We start from the raw sequence: 17,809 nt of genomic DNA, 5'->3' as shown, positions 1-17,809 counted from the left end.
TGCTGACTAGTAAGAAACAAATTCACCAACTAGAGTCAGTATGTGTGTAAAAATAATTGTGTCTTTGTACTTACGGTATTCAGTATAGACACAATTTTCTAAAGTTAAGTCAACAACTTTTTCCCACACCCCTTTCAGTGATGTTATGTCATACATTTGCAATACAGTTAGACTCATTTGTGATAGTCTGCATACCATCTTGTCAATCCCTGACATCTTGGTTGATTTTTAAAAATTTGCATACAGTGGAGTTTACTTTTTGTATTGTACAGGTAAATGGGAATCTACCACCCTAGTGCCATGCAGAATTGTTCCATCACCCTACAAATTCCTCTATGTAGTTCCTTTGTCATCAACTTCTTTTCCCAATTTCTAGAATCCACTCATCTATCTCCCCTTCCTATGATTCTACCTTTTCCATAATGTCATATGATTGAAATCTTACATAGGTAGTCTTTTGATCTGGCTTCTTTCATCTAGCAAAATGGACTTAAGATTCACCCATGTCGTTGCATGAATCACCTAGGTAGTATCCATTGTATAGATGCACCATAGTTTGTTTATCCATTCACCTGTTGATTGACATCTTGGTTGTTGCCAATTTTTGATGATAATGAAGATAGCTGCTATAAATATTGGTGTGAAGGTTTTTTTCATGAGTTTATGTTTTCAGTTCACTTGTGTAAATACTTAGAAGTGGAATCGCTGGTTTCTATGGTTAAGTACGTGTTTAACTTTATAAGAAAATATGAAATTATTTTGTAACCTGGCTGGACATTTAGCATTCCTAGCAGCAGTGAAGGAGAGTTTCTATTGCTCTGCATCTTCGTGAGCATTTGGTATTGTGGGTTTTGATTGGTTTTCAAGAGTTCTTTATATATTCTGGACACTTGTCCTTTGTCAGATACATGCATAGCAAATATTTTTTCCTAGTTCACTGCCTGTCTATTCATTTTTTTAACAATGTCTTTTGATAAGCAGAAGGTGCTTATTTTCATGAATTCCAATTTTTAATTTTTTATGGTTAGTGCTCTCTGTGAAATATGCAAGAAATCTTTGCCTGCTTCAAGTTTATGAAGACACTCTCCTATGCCTTTTTCTAGAAAATTTATAATTTTAGCTTTTACTTTTAAGTCTGTAATCTACTTCAAATTGATTTTTGTGTATTACCAATGAGATAAGCATCATGATTCATTTGTTTTTCATATGAATATCTAGTTATTCCAGCACCATTTGTTGAAAAGACATTCCTTTTCACCATTGAAATGCTTTGGTGCCTTTGCTGAAAACCGGTCAGCTGTGTATGTGTAAGTCTATATCTGGACTATGTATTCTGTTCCATTGAACAATTTTTCTATCTTTGCATCAATGTCACCCTGTCTTAATAACAATTGCTTTATAGAAAGTTTTAAAACATTAGTGTAAGTCCTCCAACTTTTTTCTTCTTTTTCAACATTATTTTAGCTATTTTATATATTGTGTATTTTCAAAGAAATTTTAGGACCAGCTGGTAATTTCTTTAAAATTCCTGTTTAGATTTTGAATTGAATTTTCTTAATTTTATAGATCAATTTGGGGAAAATGTCTATATTAACAGGATTGAATATTCTAGTCTTTGAACATACTATTACTCTCCATTTATTTAAGTCTTCCTTAATGTCTATCAACAATGTTTTATAGTATTCAATGTACGGACTTTGAAACTATTTTATTAAATTTTTCCCTCAGTATTTCATACTTTTTAGTGTAATTGTATATGGTATTGTTTCTTTAATTTCATTTTCCAATTGTTTGTTGCCAATATATAGAATTTAACTGATTTTATGTTTTGATCTTGTATCCTTCAACCTTGATAAATTCACTTATTTATTCTAATATTTGCTTTGTAGATGCCTTAGTATTTACTGAATGGATGCCATCTGTGAGTAGAGATGTGTTTTATTTCTTCCTTTTCATTCTTAGTGCTTTTTATTTTTTTTTCTTGCCTTATTATACTTGCTAGGACTCCAGTTCAATATTGAAGTGGTACGAATGGATAGCCTTATGTAACTTCTGATCTTAAGGGCAAAACATTCAATGTTCAAAGTTTCATCATCAAATATGCTATTAGCCATAGAGTTTTGGTGTTTCCTGTTTGTTTTCTTTTTGTAGCCAACTTTTATCAGGTTCAGAAAATTGCTGAAAGCTTTTTCTTTTTAATCATGAATGAGTGTAGAATTTTGTGGGATGATTTTTCTATATCTACTGCAATAATCATATGATTTTTATTTTATCCTTTATTATTTTAATGTGGTGAGTTATTCTGATTTTCAAATGTTGAGCCAATCTTATGCTTCTGAGATAAACTCTGATTGATTGTGATGGATTGACCTTATTGTGTAATTCTGGGTTGGTGTTATTAATATTTTGTTAAGGATTTCTAGGTCTAAGTTCATGAGGGATATTGGTTTGTAATGTCATTGCCAGGTTTTGAGATAGGGATATATCCACCTCATAAGATGCATTAAAAAGTATTCCCTTCTCCACCATTTTCTGAAAGAGTTGTATATATTATTCCTTATTTAAATGTTTGATAGAATTCACCAATGAAGTTACCTGAGCTTAGACTTTTCTTTGTGGGAAGTTTTTAAATTATGAATTCAATTTAACATTGATAATTAATATTAATATAATAAAGATATTAATATAATTAATATTAAGATCATCTATTTTTTCTGTCAGTTTTGATAATTTGTATTATTCAAGGAATCTGTCAATTTTATCTGTTATCAAATTTATTTGCATTACTCTTTTTAAAATATGCCCATATTATCTTTTTAAGACTTACAGAATCTTTAGTGATCTCTTTTATTCCTTCCTGATAATGGTCATCTGTGTTTTCTCTCTTTTTCTTGAGACATACTCATGGTGGTGGAAGATAGCTGTATGTGTTCAGCAAAGTAGGTTGTCAGTCCTCTTCCAAGACACAAAGAAGAACCTTCTAGCTCCTTATAGAAGCTAATAATCTTGGAGGTGGGGTGGGGTGGAGAAAATTCAGTCCACCTGTTTATCTCTTCTTCAATTCCTTAGAGACTAGAGATCCTGCATCTCATCAGGGACATTATAGACTCATGGACCAGCTCCAGGGGTTTAAGGCTCTCCAAAGTCAAGCCTTCTCTAGGATCCTCCTCATTCTGTTCCTTGCCCTAAGGCTTGTCAATGTTGCCCTTGGAGCTTTAGTCAGATCCCATGTGGAGGAGGTTCACAACTCGTATTCATATCCTCTAGGCTTATCTTGCCTGCTGGTTCCAACAGCTATTGGGCTTTCCGGAGTTTGATGACTGCAGTAAGAGTTGAGAGTTAATGGAGATGGGGTGGGTTCAGGTGATAGCCCTTTCCATTTCAAGGTCCAAACCTTTAAAATTTAAGTTTGTGAGCATTGTCTAGAAAGTTCTATCTAAAGATTCATGCAATATTTGTAGTATTGCTGACAAGCTCTGGAATCACTTCTTATTTTTAATCTCCATGCATTTCATTAATATGTTCCCAATTGATTTGCAAAGGAACACAAAAACAAAATCAATTGATTTCACTGCTAGAACGAGAAACCCTTTTCCTTTGTTCTTTCATAAATTTTAAAGAAACATTCTTTATTTATAGTGACTAATCAAGAGGCATGGTTATCTAAAATTCTCTCTCAGTTTGACCCTCCTTGAAACATCACTGAAACCACTGAAAAATATTTTATTCTAAGCACTTCTGCTTTTCGAATGCCACTTTTTTTGCTTATATTTCTCTTCTCTCTTTGTTATAAGGTCGTTTACATAAAAATGAAATCTTAAGATGGTTTATCAATATGTTATGATCATTTTCACCTGCAGCAGAGAATATTCTCACATCTTTTGTTGTTGCCATGGCAGCCATTATGCTATCAAAGGAAGAGAATTAAGATTTCAGTTAGGATAGAAATTAGGTTGGGCAGATAATATTGAAGAAAAGATGCCTACTATTTGTACCTTAAGGAAAACAAAACACAAATCAGTTTGTAATTAGTTACTTTGTTTTAAGAATATCTATAAGAATGTGAAATCAAATTTGAAGCCATTTGTGTGCATTTTTCCCAGATGGTAAAGCTAACAAGAGTGTCATTGTGTGCTCTGATTGGTCTTCAATCTTTGTCAATTGCATTGACCTAAAAATTGCATTGACTCTACCTGAATATACTCTTCTTTTAATGAGCTAACCCATAACTTACACTGTAGTTCTTCCAGCAAGGTAGGGCAGTTCCATCTGTTCATAAAACTTCTCACTTAAAAGCAAAATTAATCTTGATCAGCCATTTATTATGGAAGTCACTGAGTTATATAATAATGTCCTTAGTATCTCCACTTGGGAGATTCTTTTTTCCAGTTTTCCAGTAAAGCACATCCATGGTTACATTTCCATTATCTTCCAAGCTAGAAATGAGCCATTTTCAAATAATATAGTATAAGATATTGGCAAGAAGTAATTTGAAGGTAAACTATTTTGTAAATGGATAGAGGAACTCAATTTAAATACAAAGAGAATCACAAAATTTAATCTGGAGAGGAGGCAGAATAGGGAATACTTATGGCTTCAGAATATTTAAAAAATTATCATCAGAAACCAAACACAAGTCTATTTAATGGACTTTTAAAAATTTTTTCTTCTTAAGTTCCTTTTCTACAAGTTCTTTTTATCTTTTAGACTGTGGCTAGTTCACTACTTGGATCTTTGCCATTACAAGCAATTTCCTTTCTAATATTTTTTTATTTACCCTCTGAAGAATTCATCTGCTCTGCACATCCTGAGAGATGGGTGCTTCGGACAGAGGAGAGATGAATGAAGGCTTTTTTTTATTGTTATTTTATTGGCCTCCAGAGGAGTTGATTTTCTTCAGTGAATTGCAATTTATTATGGGCTGAGAAATCTGGGCATGCCACATTGCAGAATATTATGGAATGCCATTCTTTAGGTGTTTTTAGAAATGGGGAAGGATAAGAATGGTATAATAGAAGGAGCTATGGATTGAGGGTTTAATATATTTCAGTTTCTGTGCTAAGTAGTTTACATTACATTACAATAATGTAGTGGTCACAGACTTTTGAGCCAGGCAGTCTGGGATTGGGTCTGAATTCCATAATTAGTGTTTGTTATGGGATGTTAGGCAAATTATTTAACATATCTCTGTCTTATGCCCTTATCTAATAAGAAATTAATAATTTATCAACCTCAGAGGCTTGTTGCAAGGCCCATAGTACTATATAACATGTGCTATTATATTTAATTCTTAAAAATAAGCCTATAAGGAAAGAATTATTATTATTCCCATTTTAAAGATGACAAAAAAGATGATTAGAGAGGTTACAAAACTTGCCCAAGGTCACACTTCTAGTTCAATGGCAAGATGGAATCTAAACCTAGGCGGGTTTGACGTTAAAGACATTGCTCATTATGACTCAGACCAGATGTGGCTCTGCTTCTAAGTAACTCAGTGATTTTAGGAGAGATATTAATAGTTAATCCTTCAGAGCCTCAATTTACACAACTATATGGCTAATGGGGGTCCTGGGGCTTGATATAGACAAAGAGACCCACTCACTTAATGGACGTATCTGCTCACGAAGTAGGCAGGTTGCTGTCACTAGAAGCGAAGACTACCTGTGCAAACTGGCATGGAGTACTAGGAGTTGCTTTGTGGGTTTAGATGGTGTGGCTACCTGCTAGCTATCAGGTCTTGGGCAAACCAGTTTTCTGATCTCTAACTGGGACTCAGCAGCTATCATCTTTCAGTGCCCACCAGCATTACATGAGGTGGTGATAATACACACCAGATAGGGAAAATTCTAAAGGCTGTTTGAGGATCAAATAAAGCATTTGACACAAAACTGCAGATTGTACAACATCTGTACTCTGCAAATGGGAAGGGACCGTCTTCTGTGTGGACTGCTCTTTAGTTGCTTCCAGACTCAGCACCAGTCAGGCAAAGAAGGTCTGAACAAGAACTGCAGGTCACAGTATGGAACCTCAGAGGGCTTGACTTCCTTTTAAACTTTTGCATTCTCGTGTTTCACTCCTCTGCTTCTCATCTATCGGCTCGTTTCTAACTGGCACATGGAAAACCATTATAGGTCCAGCATGGGCACTCCATGTGTGGAGAACCAGATACTCAATTACAAGACTATGCTTCATTCCACTTTTCGTTTTTGTTGTATGTTTGGACCTTAAGTAAATGGTTTGTCCACTTCTTAGCAATTTATTTTGAGTATGTCTCACTTTTCCTCACTAAGCCTCAGCATTCTTATCTGTAAACTGAAGATAATAAAAGCCACTTCCTGCAATTGTAATAGAAATTAGATATAATAGATCACATAAAGTGCTTAGCAGAATGCCTGGCTCATAGGATGTGCTAACCGGTAGTTAGCGGGTAAGAAGTGCTCAGTGGTATGAAATGAGATTAAAAAATTGAGTGTTTATGTTTTGTTTTTCATAAGTAATTCTGATCCAAGGTGATAGGAAAGTCCAACTTTTCTTTTTCCTAAAATCAGATTTGGAAATTTTCTGGAATTCACATTGTCTTGTGTCTACCATTAATTGTGGACACTCAAGAACATCATATGTAGTCAGATTTTGGTATTATTTTGCCAGAAATGTTGGGTTTTAAACTCAGATAATTGTCCTTTAAACAAGTGTTGAATTTCTTAATTTATATATGCCTACGGCGATTCACAGAATTAAGACATCATTCCCACCATTGAAGATTTTCAGATGAGTCAAGGAGTTTACAAGTTATAGTCTAAGGTGTGTAATTAAGGGGTACAGTTTGTTAAACATCATTTTGTCCTAGAGCTAAAACAAATGCTCTTTTCTCTGCAGGAATTCACATTTTCACAGATAATATTTATGCACAGAGACACAGATAGGACATAAGATCAAGGGAACAGGTACCAAACAAATCATCTAGTTGCATTTGTGGGTGTGGCTTTCCCAGAGAGGTTGTTTTCATTGGAAACCTTGAATTAGAAAACAGTGGGTAGGAAAATAAACTTGATGAGGTTCATGGAGGAAGTAGGCTTTTCTAACACGGGTCAGTGATGGAGTCAAAAGGGCCTGATGATTTGTGGAAGAACATATTCCTGGTCCAAAATATAACCTTGGGAGAGAGCATCAGCAGCAGTAAAATAAATGGGCAAAGGGAATATTGAGCTAATTTGCCTAAGAATAAGAGCAGGAGAGTAGAAAGTACAAACACACTATTTTTAAATTCACATTTTAAAATTTCTGTCACTGGCACCGTTGCTTGACAGTTACCCAAGATGCTAAACTTAGGAGTCCTACCTTCTACTTCTCCCTCTCTGTTATCAGAGTCTGCCTCTTACTATATAAACCCTCATAGGTTGAGTTAATCTACTTTTTTCTCTCACGAAATCATGACTTGTCTTGCCACTTCCTAATGAACTCACCTCCAGAAAAATTTTCCTAAATACCTATTTTTTTTTTTTTACCTCATTTACTTTTTCTAAATTCACAGTGGCTCCCACTTTACCCAGAGGGCAAAATACAAACTTATCCTCCCATTCTAGGCTCTCTCCTCGAATCTAGTCTTATCTCTTCCTATACCGTATGACAAATGTTTCCTACATATCCACTATGTATCACCTACTCTCATAGGTGCCCATAATCATGTGATAAACCAGTATGTACTCTCACAGGTCTAGCAATCAGTATTTAGATCACTCCTTAAAACTCATGTACTTCACACCTAGTGTGAAAGGATGGCTATTAGGGGTAAAAAGCAGAAAATAACAAGTGATAGAAAAGATGTGGGGAAATTGGAATGCTTGTGCATTGCTGGTGGAAATGTAAAATGTCGTAGCTGCTGTGGAAAACAGCATGGCAGTGCTTCCAAAAATTAAACACAGAATTACCATATGATCCAGCAATTCTGCTTCTGGGAATATAGCCCAAAAAAATTGAAAGCAGGGACTCAAACAGGTATTTGTACACCCCTGTTCATAGCAGCATTAGTCACAATAGCCAAAAGGTAAAATAACCCAAATATCCGTCAGCAGATGGATGTTCAATGAAATGTGATACGTATCTACAATGGAAATATTATTCAGTCTTAAAAAGGAAAGATTCTAACATATGCTACAACATGGATGAATCATGAGGCTATTATGCTAAATGAAATAAGCCATTCACAAAACAACAAATACTGTTACGAGTACATTTATACAAGGTACTTAGAGAAGTCAAATTCTTAGAAACAGAAAGTAGAATGGTGGTTGTCATAGACTTGGAGGAGGGAGGAACAGGGAGTTAGTATTAATATTTAATGGATATGGAGTTCTAGTTGCTGAAGATCAAAAAGTTCTATAGAGGGATGGTGGTAGATGGTTGCACAACAATGCGAATGTATTTAATGCCACAGGACTGTATAATTATAATTGGTTAAAATCATAAATGATATGTATAGTTTATCGTAGTAAAAAAATAAAAAAATATCGGAGTAGTAAACAGAAAGTTAGATATTCGCCCAAAATTGAGTCAGCCACATGGATGACCAATGCCAATGGAAGAAATCTATAGATGATGTCAAAAACTATTAATATGATGAGTGAGATGAGAGAAAAGTAGATGTAAATAGGAATTTCCAAAAGATATAGATGATAGGAGGATAAGACAAAGATAACAAATAAGAATAATTGAAGAAAATGAGAAATAATAGGAGAAAATTTTGCTGAGTTGAAGGACACAAAGTTTATAAAATGTACAGGCTCTTTGAGTACAATAAATGAATGAATATGGAAAAGAACAAGATGTTTTAATGCAGTTTTTCCTCATGTGTGTGCAGGAAAATAGTAGTTCTATGTGATGGTCTGAGAGGGGAGAAAGGGCAGCACATATTAATAAATTTTGGAAATGGTGTAAACATTATCCTCCTCGTAGTGCTTTGTAAAACACATTAGATCTGGGAATTCCTATGGTAAAGAAATATGTTAATCATCATTTAATCCAGAATTTCCCCCTGGTTTATTTGAACAAAACGCCTAGTAATATCCTAAAATAAGATCCTAAAATACCCTTTGGAAAGGATGATGTAGTTGAAAGTATGCATGATTTTTTAGTCAGGAGATCTGGGTTTGAATATCAGTTCTCTGAGTCTCTCAATTTTCTCAGTTAATAAATGGGGATAATATTATAAGAATAATATTTACTTTAAAGGTAGATATTACCTATTAGGTTGAATATTAGATGTTATGGTTGTTTGGAAAAGTAACCCATTAATTGCTTTAATTAATGAATTAACCAATTATCACCTATTATCATAACCATGAAGTAAAAAGTGGAATCCTGAAAGAGTAGGACTACAAATGGATACCATTTGACGGAAACACATAAAATTTGTTCCGTAATTAGGAATCCTGATTGGCAATATTGTTTGTTTATAATTAGATACTTGGGGTTAAGAGTGTGTGTGTGTGTGTGTGTGTGTGTGTGTGTGTTTGATGGTGAATCTGGTAAGAATTTCTTAAGAGATGAACAGAGTTAAAGACAAATTTGGGATCAGCCAACCTATGAGGTAGTAACTACTTTTATCAGTAAAATAACCCTTGTTGGTCCAATATGAAACCCAATACTGGCCTGGGGGAATAATTTATCTGGGTCTTTGTGCCTTTAATTATGTCCCTGTGTGAGCTGTGTGGGGATCTAATCTCTTTTCTGAATGTGACAATTTTCCTTTGCAAACTAAAATTCAAAGAGAACTGTAATCTTGTGTGTTGCTATTCATCAAAAGATGACCTTGTGAATAATACTTGAGATAAGGATTTTTAATGATTATGTATATCTTGGGTTATACCTAAATATATATAAAATAATTCAAATTATGCATATAATCTTTGTCCAATTTGATAGATAGCATCTGAAAGTTCTGTCCTTGAATTATTATCTGAAAGCCCTCTTCTTCAATATATCTATGGTTTGGCTTTGAATAATTTTTTCAAACAAAATAATGCCCTTGAATAGTTATTCAAGGTGGTCTATGTGTTATAAATAGCTTTTTCTGGGTTCTCACCTATAAATAAAATTTTCCATTTTATTTCCCCTGGTTTTGCCATGCTAACAAATGTGTGACCTCTGTAAAAGTGCGGATGTGTGTTTTTATGAATACATCCCTTGATGCTAATATTGGTACAGTCTATTTGTAGTAATTCTTCTGTTGAAGTATTCACCACCAGCAAAGCACAGACACGCATTGTATTATAAAAATACATTCAGAATGTAACAAGTGGAATTCTACAGCTTTCTGTGGGATAGATTACATATTAATGGTTAAAGGAGTCATGGAAAATCTGGTATAGCAAGAATTGTTTATGATACAGGAGTGATTTACAAATATTTAGATCTTAAGCTATACTCAGACTTGTAAATTCTAGGTCATTGCCAGAAAAATAGACCTAATGGAATTGTCCTTTGGGGTGAATAGAACTTTCTGTTACCAAATGGTTTTGATTTGGAAAATATGATTTGAGAAATACAACAGCTCTACGTTTTATAGAGATGGCCCCTGGCATAAAAAAGTATGTATCTAGGAAAAATCCTCAAAGGAAGAAATATATGTATGTGTATATATATATTTATGAATTTTAATTTTCAATGCTCTGTCAGTTTAATATTTTCCATGTGTTGTAGATATGGTTGGGGGTTGGGTGCTATATTTGACTAAGGGCAAATTTGATCTTAGTATATAAGAATAAGGAACTTGGGGAGACTTCATCTTCTGTTATAAAATATTTATTCTGTTACTTGTGCTTTCAACTTTGAAACTCACAGTCAAATAACTATGTATAGCATAGTTGGGAGAAGGCTGTTGTTTAGAACAAACAGATGTAGGTTTTGTTGGATTATTACCAGATCTTAGGCTCATATCAGTTTGCTCGGCCTTTTAAAATCTGTATTGCTTGATATAAATAAAATTTTATATCCTACTCTTATATAAAATTTAGAAATACATAAATAACATGACTTAAACATTAAGGTAATGGTAAAACAAATTTTATATCAAACAATGTATTTCTTGACTTTACCATGTGATATAAGTTTGAGCATTGGCTTTGCTTTCTTGCTGCAAGCTTTTCATCCAAGGAGGTATTGAGGTTTGAACAGAATGTAGGTCACTGTTAAACTTGTTGCAAAAAGAGAAATTAATATCTCTGAAAATGAAATAATAACATATATACCACTTGTTTCCAGAGTTAGAAATATCTCTATAGTGATTTTCTAAAAATTCTCTAAGATGATGAAATCAAACTTGATTTCAAAACTTCTTAGATGGAGCCTGGAAAAGATTGAAAAATCATTAAAAATACGGCTCCTTCTCAGAGTCAAATGGGAAATTTCAGCATGATAACAGGAAAATATTGCCTGGATTCAACTTGTAGAAAAATTAAATATGAGGAACAGTTATGTATCAGGACTATCGGGTAGAATACGATAGATGAGGGTAATTGTAGGTATTTCTCTTGACTCTTTGCCATAATTCTAGATTCCTCTGTTTTTTCTGTTCTGTAAACAGTAGCTTTGTTAAAGTTGGATGGTTAGATTTCAGAGATGAGCACTGGGTGACTTGTTTACTCCAAGCTCAGAGGGATGTAAGCTTCTCATGATTTCACCTGCAGGGTTTTTTGGTGTTTGTATTTCTGGGTTTATCCATTTAACAATGAGCTTGAGGCTTTCACCTATGAATGGAGGCAAGTTGAACAAATCCATGGAGAAACATGGAAAACCAAACTCTCAGGCAAGAGAATGCTACCCGTCTCCTGGAAATTCTCCTGGGATAATAGTGACAGTAACTCATATATCTTTCCTAGGTATTCTGGGTGGTGGGTTGAGATCTATCAGAAATCAATTAATTAGCTGACAAATGTTTGAGGCCCTGGTGTGGACTAGGACCTGGGGTGAGAGATGGGGAAATTTGTTGAGTAAGCAGTGAATGAACTGAACGAATGAACAAACAAGTAGGTGATGAGAGATAAGGTAGACAGGGTAAATAAAATCAGATTGTGGAGGATGTTAAATGTCAAGGTATCAGAAGTTTTCTTGAACAGTGAATTCACCTGAAAAAGTGATATTTCTGTTTGAACTCAAATCGCAATTGTAGCCAGGAAATTGTAGGAAACGGAAAATAGAAAAATAAATGAATGTTTTCTCTCTTTTGAGTGGTGTTTCTAGCTTATAAAGGTAGAATAAAAATGTCAGATAGATATATTTGAACTAAGTACAATTTCTGGCTGTTGTGCTTTGATGTAGTGTATCCAGACTTTTCAAAGCTGTCTTTTCTCATTTAATCAAAAATTTAATCTACCTTTAAATACATGGTAGCATAGACACCATATGATACAAAGTCTGTAATTTTTGAGCTGCAACTATATTTTTTGAGCTTTGCTATTTCGGTATTAAGTGCATGATTAAAGAAATCTATGGTTGCTGAGATTCCGCTTAATTCAGAGTTGTCAATGTCACGTTCCTTGGTAGAAAGGAATTGGATAGTTAGGAAATTGTCGAATGAAATTTTGAGTTCTCCCGAAATTCAGAAAGGGTTACATACACACAGTTCCTTTTAAATGTTAGCTGAGACTGCCGAAGCCCCCAGGCTAATTTGAAAAACTGCTGAGAGTTTTTTCAAAGGCTGCTTTGTTTTCGGCAGCATCCCTGCACGAGGAACACATAATTCATCACATGAATATAAAATGTGCTATATTCTGTTCAGTGTAACTTACCTTCCGCAGACACGTACCAAACGCATCTTTGAAATGGTCGATTCTCCTATAGGCTGCATTGTACACCCACCACTGTTCTGATTTGCTGGGGACAGGAAAATTCTTCAAGTTCTATGTCGAGGTACCTAGTGTGTCTTTCTATAAATAGCAAGTGATAATACAAACCATAAAAATATATGGAGACAAGGAAAATATTACCTGACTGAGGACATTTTTTGAGTTATAAGAGAAATGTTTTTGGCTTTTTTCCACACAAACCAATCAAGGCTTGTTCAGAAAAAATACGCTCTGTGCATGTGTGAGTTGTTTTTTGAATTTTTTTTCTGATGTATTCTTTCTACAAGGTTTGTTTCCACTTGTCTTTACCAAATGCTGTGAATGTTCATGAAACCATATCATCAAATCACTTATTTGAATGTTGAGCACACAATTCAAGTGTTAGATCATTAATTTGAATAATGAACATAGAATGAAAATGCCCTGGTAATTGGATCAGATGAACTGCTTATTTAATCACATTATATGAATATCATAATTTATCATTCAATCTAAAATACATGCAAATTCTGAAAGTATTGATGTTGAATAATTAGTTCACATCATTATAAAAGTATCTATGGCACGTTGTCTGTTAAAGTGTGTTACCAAGACTCTTGCATACTCAGTAAAGCAGGACTTAAGATTTATCCGTGTTTGGGTGTGTTTTTCCCACCTTCACACAAGCGTCTTATGTTTCCCAATCACTGTCTGCGATTAGAAATCCTCACCACATGCTCAGAATGTGTTCCCATTTTTAGAGAGAGAACAACACATATCAGTTTTTCATGAATATAAAATAAGCTGTAAACAAGAACTAACAAAGGAATATTGAACTGCTCATTGGTTTTAAACAAGATACAATAAGGCATCCCCGAAGAGCTGCTTCTGTAGTTTTGGGTATATTCTCAGCTCAAGTGGGTAGCAGAGGAAAGACACCTGCTCATCCAGTTGCTGGTTGAAGAGCATTTGTTTCATTATGAGGAAGTAAAATAGGCCCGAGGATGTCCTTTACAGTTTTCTATATTCTTTTGGGTTTCACTTTTCCCCACTTGAATAAGGAACAATGGCTTTCTAGCCTCTCTCTTTCCACACTTTCCTTCCACTCTCCAGTCATTACCTCCTGGCTGGATTTCTGTATCTGGTAGAAATGTTCATTGCACCTAGAGTGTGAATACTTGCTATCTGCCATTGAACCACTTGAGAAGTGGCTACAACCAATTAACATGGGAATCTAAATTCAGTGGTCATACTGGTGGCACAGCAAATGACTGGAGATTTCTCTTGTGTGTATTAGTACAATGGCTTATGGGTTGCAAATCCTAAAGCATACATTTAAAGCCTAAGGCCACCTCGAAGATAAATTCCTCTGTGTTTTCATTTTTTTAAATGTGTCGTATGACCTGTGAGAAGTGGCTTATAAAGATACTAAAAAATGTGGAAAGCTAGGGGCATAAGGGCATCTAGAATAGCTTGTTTTATAGCCATGATATTTATTATTAGTGTTAGCAAAAGTACTGATGATGAAGTTCTAACATGACGACTTTCTGAAAGTTTGTTTAGAAAAAGAGAAACAAGTTAAGACAATAATGCCATAGTTATCTAAATGTGTTTTATTTTTTACTATTATTATAAATTTTAGAGACAGGGTCTTGCTCTGTCACCCAGACTGGAGTGCAGTGGTGCAATCATAGTTCACTGCAGCCTCGAACTCCTGGCCTCAAGCAATCCTCCCATCTCGGCCTCCCAAAATGCTGGGATTACAGACATGAGCCACTGTGCCCAGCCTCTAAATGTTTTAATATATAAAACATTTGTAAAAACAAAAAAAATAACATGTCCACACTGTTTTTAAGGCAGGATGTGCAAGGGGGAAAAGCTCACTCAGGCTACAGAGACAAGAGAACTGGGATCAACCCCTGGAAATTTGTTTATTATCCCAGAGACTTAACTGCCTTATAAGTAGAATAGGAATAATATCAGTAATCATCGAAAATGTTTGTTGTACGGACTACACGTAAACCGCTCCATACCTGTCTAACTCAGAGTGAGGACCACGGATGTGTATTACTTTACTGCGTGGCTCCTTTTTAGATGGACATACTGCGGCTCATTTCCTCAACCTGCCCCCAGCCATTTTCCAGCCATATTTATTACGTAGTTCAATTACACAGTACTCAGATTAAGCCTGTACTTGGGGCAATAGAAAACTAGAGGTACAAATATTTTTTGGAATGAAGTTGAGATATGCATATTTGAGTATAGAAGTATTTTAGGATACTCATATATATTTTTTTAACTTTCTCTTCCTTTTTTGGCTCAGTGTTATTTTTATTTTGAATGATACCTGGTGGGTAAGATCGGGAGATGCAAAACAAGCTTTTAAGTGCTTATAACCCTGTTTGGGCATGTGACAAAAGTTCCACAAGTGCAGAGGGACTGACCCGGAGGTCAGGGCCACAGGAGTGGTTTCTGCAAACAGCAGGGCTCTGGGCGAGGGAGCCAAGGCAGGACCCACATGGTGACAACGAGAAACGTAGTTTCTGCCTCAGTCTGTACTTGTATGTGAGGAGCAGGGATCTTGTGGAGTGGAAGCTACTGTGACCTGCTTTTATGTCTTGGCTCTGCCACTGAAGTGCTTTCAGCTCTAATAGTCTATGGCTTCTATTTTCCATTTGCAGTGACACCAGGTTTCAGATTAGTGATGGCAAGATAGAGGAGAAGAACTGAGCAGGAATAGTCTGAATACAGTGGAGGAGGGAAGTAGGAACGGCCTGGGGAAAACAAGAGGAAGAGAAGACAGAGAGAGAGAGAGGGCAGGGAGGGTAAGGACAGAAAGGGCAGGGAGTGCCGGGAAAGGAGAGGGGAGCCACAGAGCTGGGCAGGGCAGGGTGAGGACACAGCTCAGCATCAGACAGACCTGCCTGCGCATCTTGGCTCTGCTCCTTCCTGGCCTGGTAACCTCGGGCGACCTACTACGTCTCGCCAAACCCAAAGTGCCTATCAAGAGGGTTCATCGTATCTTCCTTACAAGGAGGCTGGGAGAAATAATTCAGACAATAAATGTGTGCCGGTTTAGTACTCAATAGTGGCAATGGAGGTGGGTGATGCTGATGATATGATGATGATGATGATGATGATGATGAAGGGCAAAATGAAAAGGATTTCAGAAGTAAGAAAAATAGAGAGATAGAGAAGCAGCCCAGGGAGTAGGGAAGTAGAATATGAGGAACGAAAATGGAAAAGGCAGACATGGAAGAGAGATTTGGTTTTGAATGCCAGGTGGACTTCATTGAAGTTTTGCCCCCAGCCCTCCCCAGAGGACACCATCTGTCTCTCATTCCCATGGCCATGCCCGTCCACTGGTACGGATTTGCCATTTACCTCTTCACTGGGTGGCAGAGGTACTCACTTGTGTTTGTGACATCTGCCCCCTTCTCCTTTTCCTTTTAGGAGAGACAGAATTGCATCGTACACTTGAGTCTATTGGTAGCAGGAGCTGAAACTTGATTGAGGACAGAATCCAGGACCATTAGTTAACCAGACTGGAGATGGATCTATGCTTATCCTGCTCTGTATTAATCTTTGGAAAGAATGCCAAAAGCAAAGAAATTATTCTCGATTCCTCTTACCCTCACCCACCTGATAATTTTACCTCCAAAACACGCACTAAATTCACCTGCTTTCTGTTTCTCCTGCTATCACACTACCACAAAGATTTCTATAATGACTTTTGCTTCTGTTTTTGCCGCCTTCAGTCTTTCTCCAAAGATAAAATCATCCCTCCCTCCCCCAACATTTAACCTCTCTAATGGCTTCCCTTTGTGCCCTGTGTAAAATCTAAACCCTTTTTTCTTGTTTACAAAGCCCTACATCATCGCCCCTGGACCTTTCCGATTTTATTCTACTTTTTTCCTCACAGTCTACCCTCGAGCCAAACTGAAGATGGTTTTCTCCACATTTCTTGAACTTGCCTTGAGGTTTGTTTTTTCCCCTTCAGGGCCTTTCGAATGGCTGTTTCTTTTCTTTCTTATCTTCATAGCTGGATTCTGTCATGTCTTTCTGATTTTAGCTTAAAAGTCACTCCCTGAGGGGCTTTAGATCATCACTCTATGTAAAAGTCATCCAATCTTTTGGATCACAGTACACTAGTTCGTTTCTTTACATGGGCTCTTCTTACTTCTGGCTTTTCTGCTTTGTGCATGTGGGCATATATATGTATGTCTGTCTGTCTCCCTGTCCCTAGAATTTTAGCTCCAGGAAAACGCAAGCTTTGCTCATCTTGTTCACAATAATTTTCTCCAGTGCCAAGAGATGTATCCAGAATATAATATGAACCCAATAAATATTTTGATGAATGCTGTTGAATTAATGATTCAGCCTCTGAATACAGAATCCTTGCCAATATTTGAAATTCTTTATAGGAAATCAGCATTCCGTTCAAGCCAATAACTCTGAAAGCCTTCCAACGCTTCCCTAATTTGGTAAATTAATAATGAGTAAAATTTGCTAAGTCAATGGTAATAAAAATAACATGAAATACTATTTAGAGAAAAAAATAATCTTTTTTTTTTTTTTTAAACTTTCAATGTATAAACAGTTCTCCCAAGTCAGTTTGAGGCATCCATCTGCCTTGGGGTGAAGTTAGGATTAGGAATGTTAGGGAAAGAAAAACATATTATTTATATGACGACTTTTAAAACAGGACCTTGCAGCAAATAAATGGCTTTAAAAGGCAGAGAGACTGTTGAAAGACAAAGGATTTTCTAAATTTTTAGAGCTCCCATTTAATAGTTCAAAATGCCGGGTCTGGCCAAACTGGATCACAAAATTTTAGTTATGGGCAATCTGTGATAGACAAGAAGCGGAAGTAAAAGGAAATTCCATTTAATGTAGCCCTAGATCTGGAAAAGAAAGATAAAAAGAAAGATATGGGAGGTAGAAAGCCAGAAACACATCCTCTTCTCCCTGTTGGTCTGAACTGCAGA

The 17,809-nt window shown here is 35.8% G+C and overlaps 1 protein-coding gene across 1 annotated transcript in view; it reads left to right on the top strand.

The window, feature by feature from the left end:
- The window catches only part of KCNK2 (potassium two pore domain channel subfamily K member 2), a 157,107-nt gene that overhangs the window by 23,016 nt on the left and 116,282 nt on the right, over window positions 1-17,809 (top strand). The gene's annotated exons all lie outside the window — the stretch shown is intronic.

This window comes from Eulemur rufifrons, chromosome 27, assembly GCF_041146395.1.
Source record: "Eulemur rufifrons isolate Redbay chromosome 27, OSU_ERuf_1, whole genome shotgun sequence".
In the NCBI taxonomy this organism is placed as follows: Eukaryota; Metazoa; Chordata; class Mammalia; order Primates; family Lemuridae; genus Eulemur; species Eulemur rufifrons.
The sequence above is the reverse complement of the archived record's forward strand: the minus strand, read 5'-3'. Positions and strand labels throughout refer to the sequence as shown.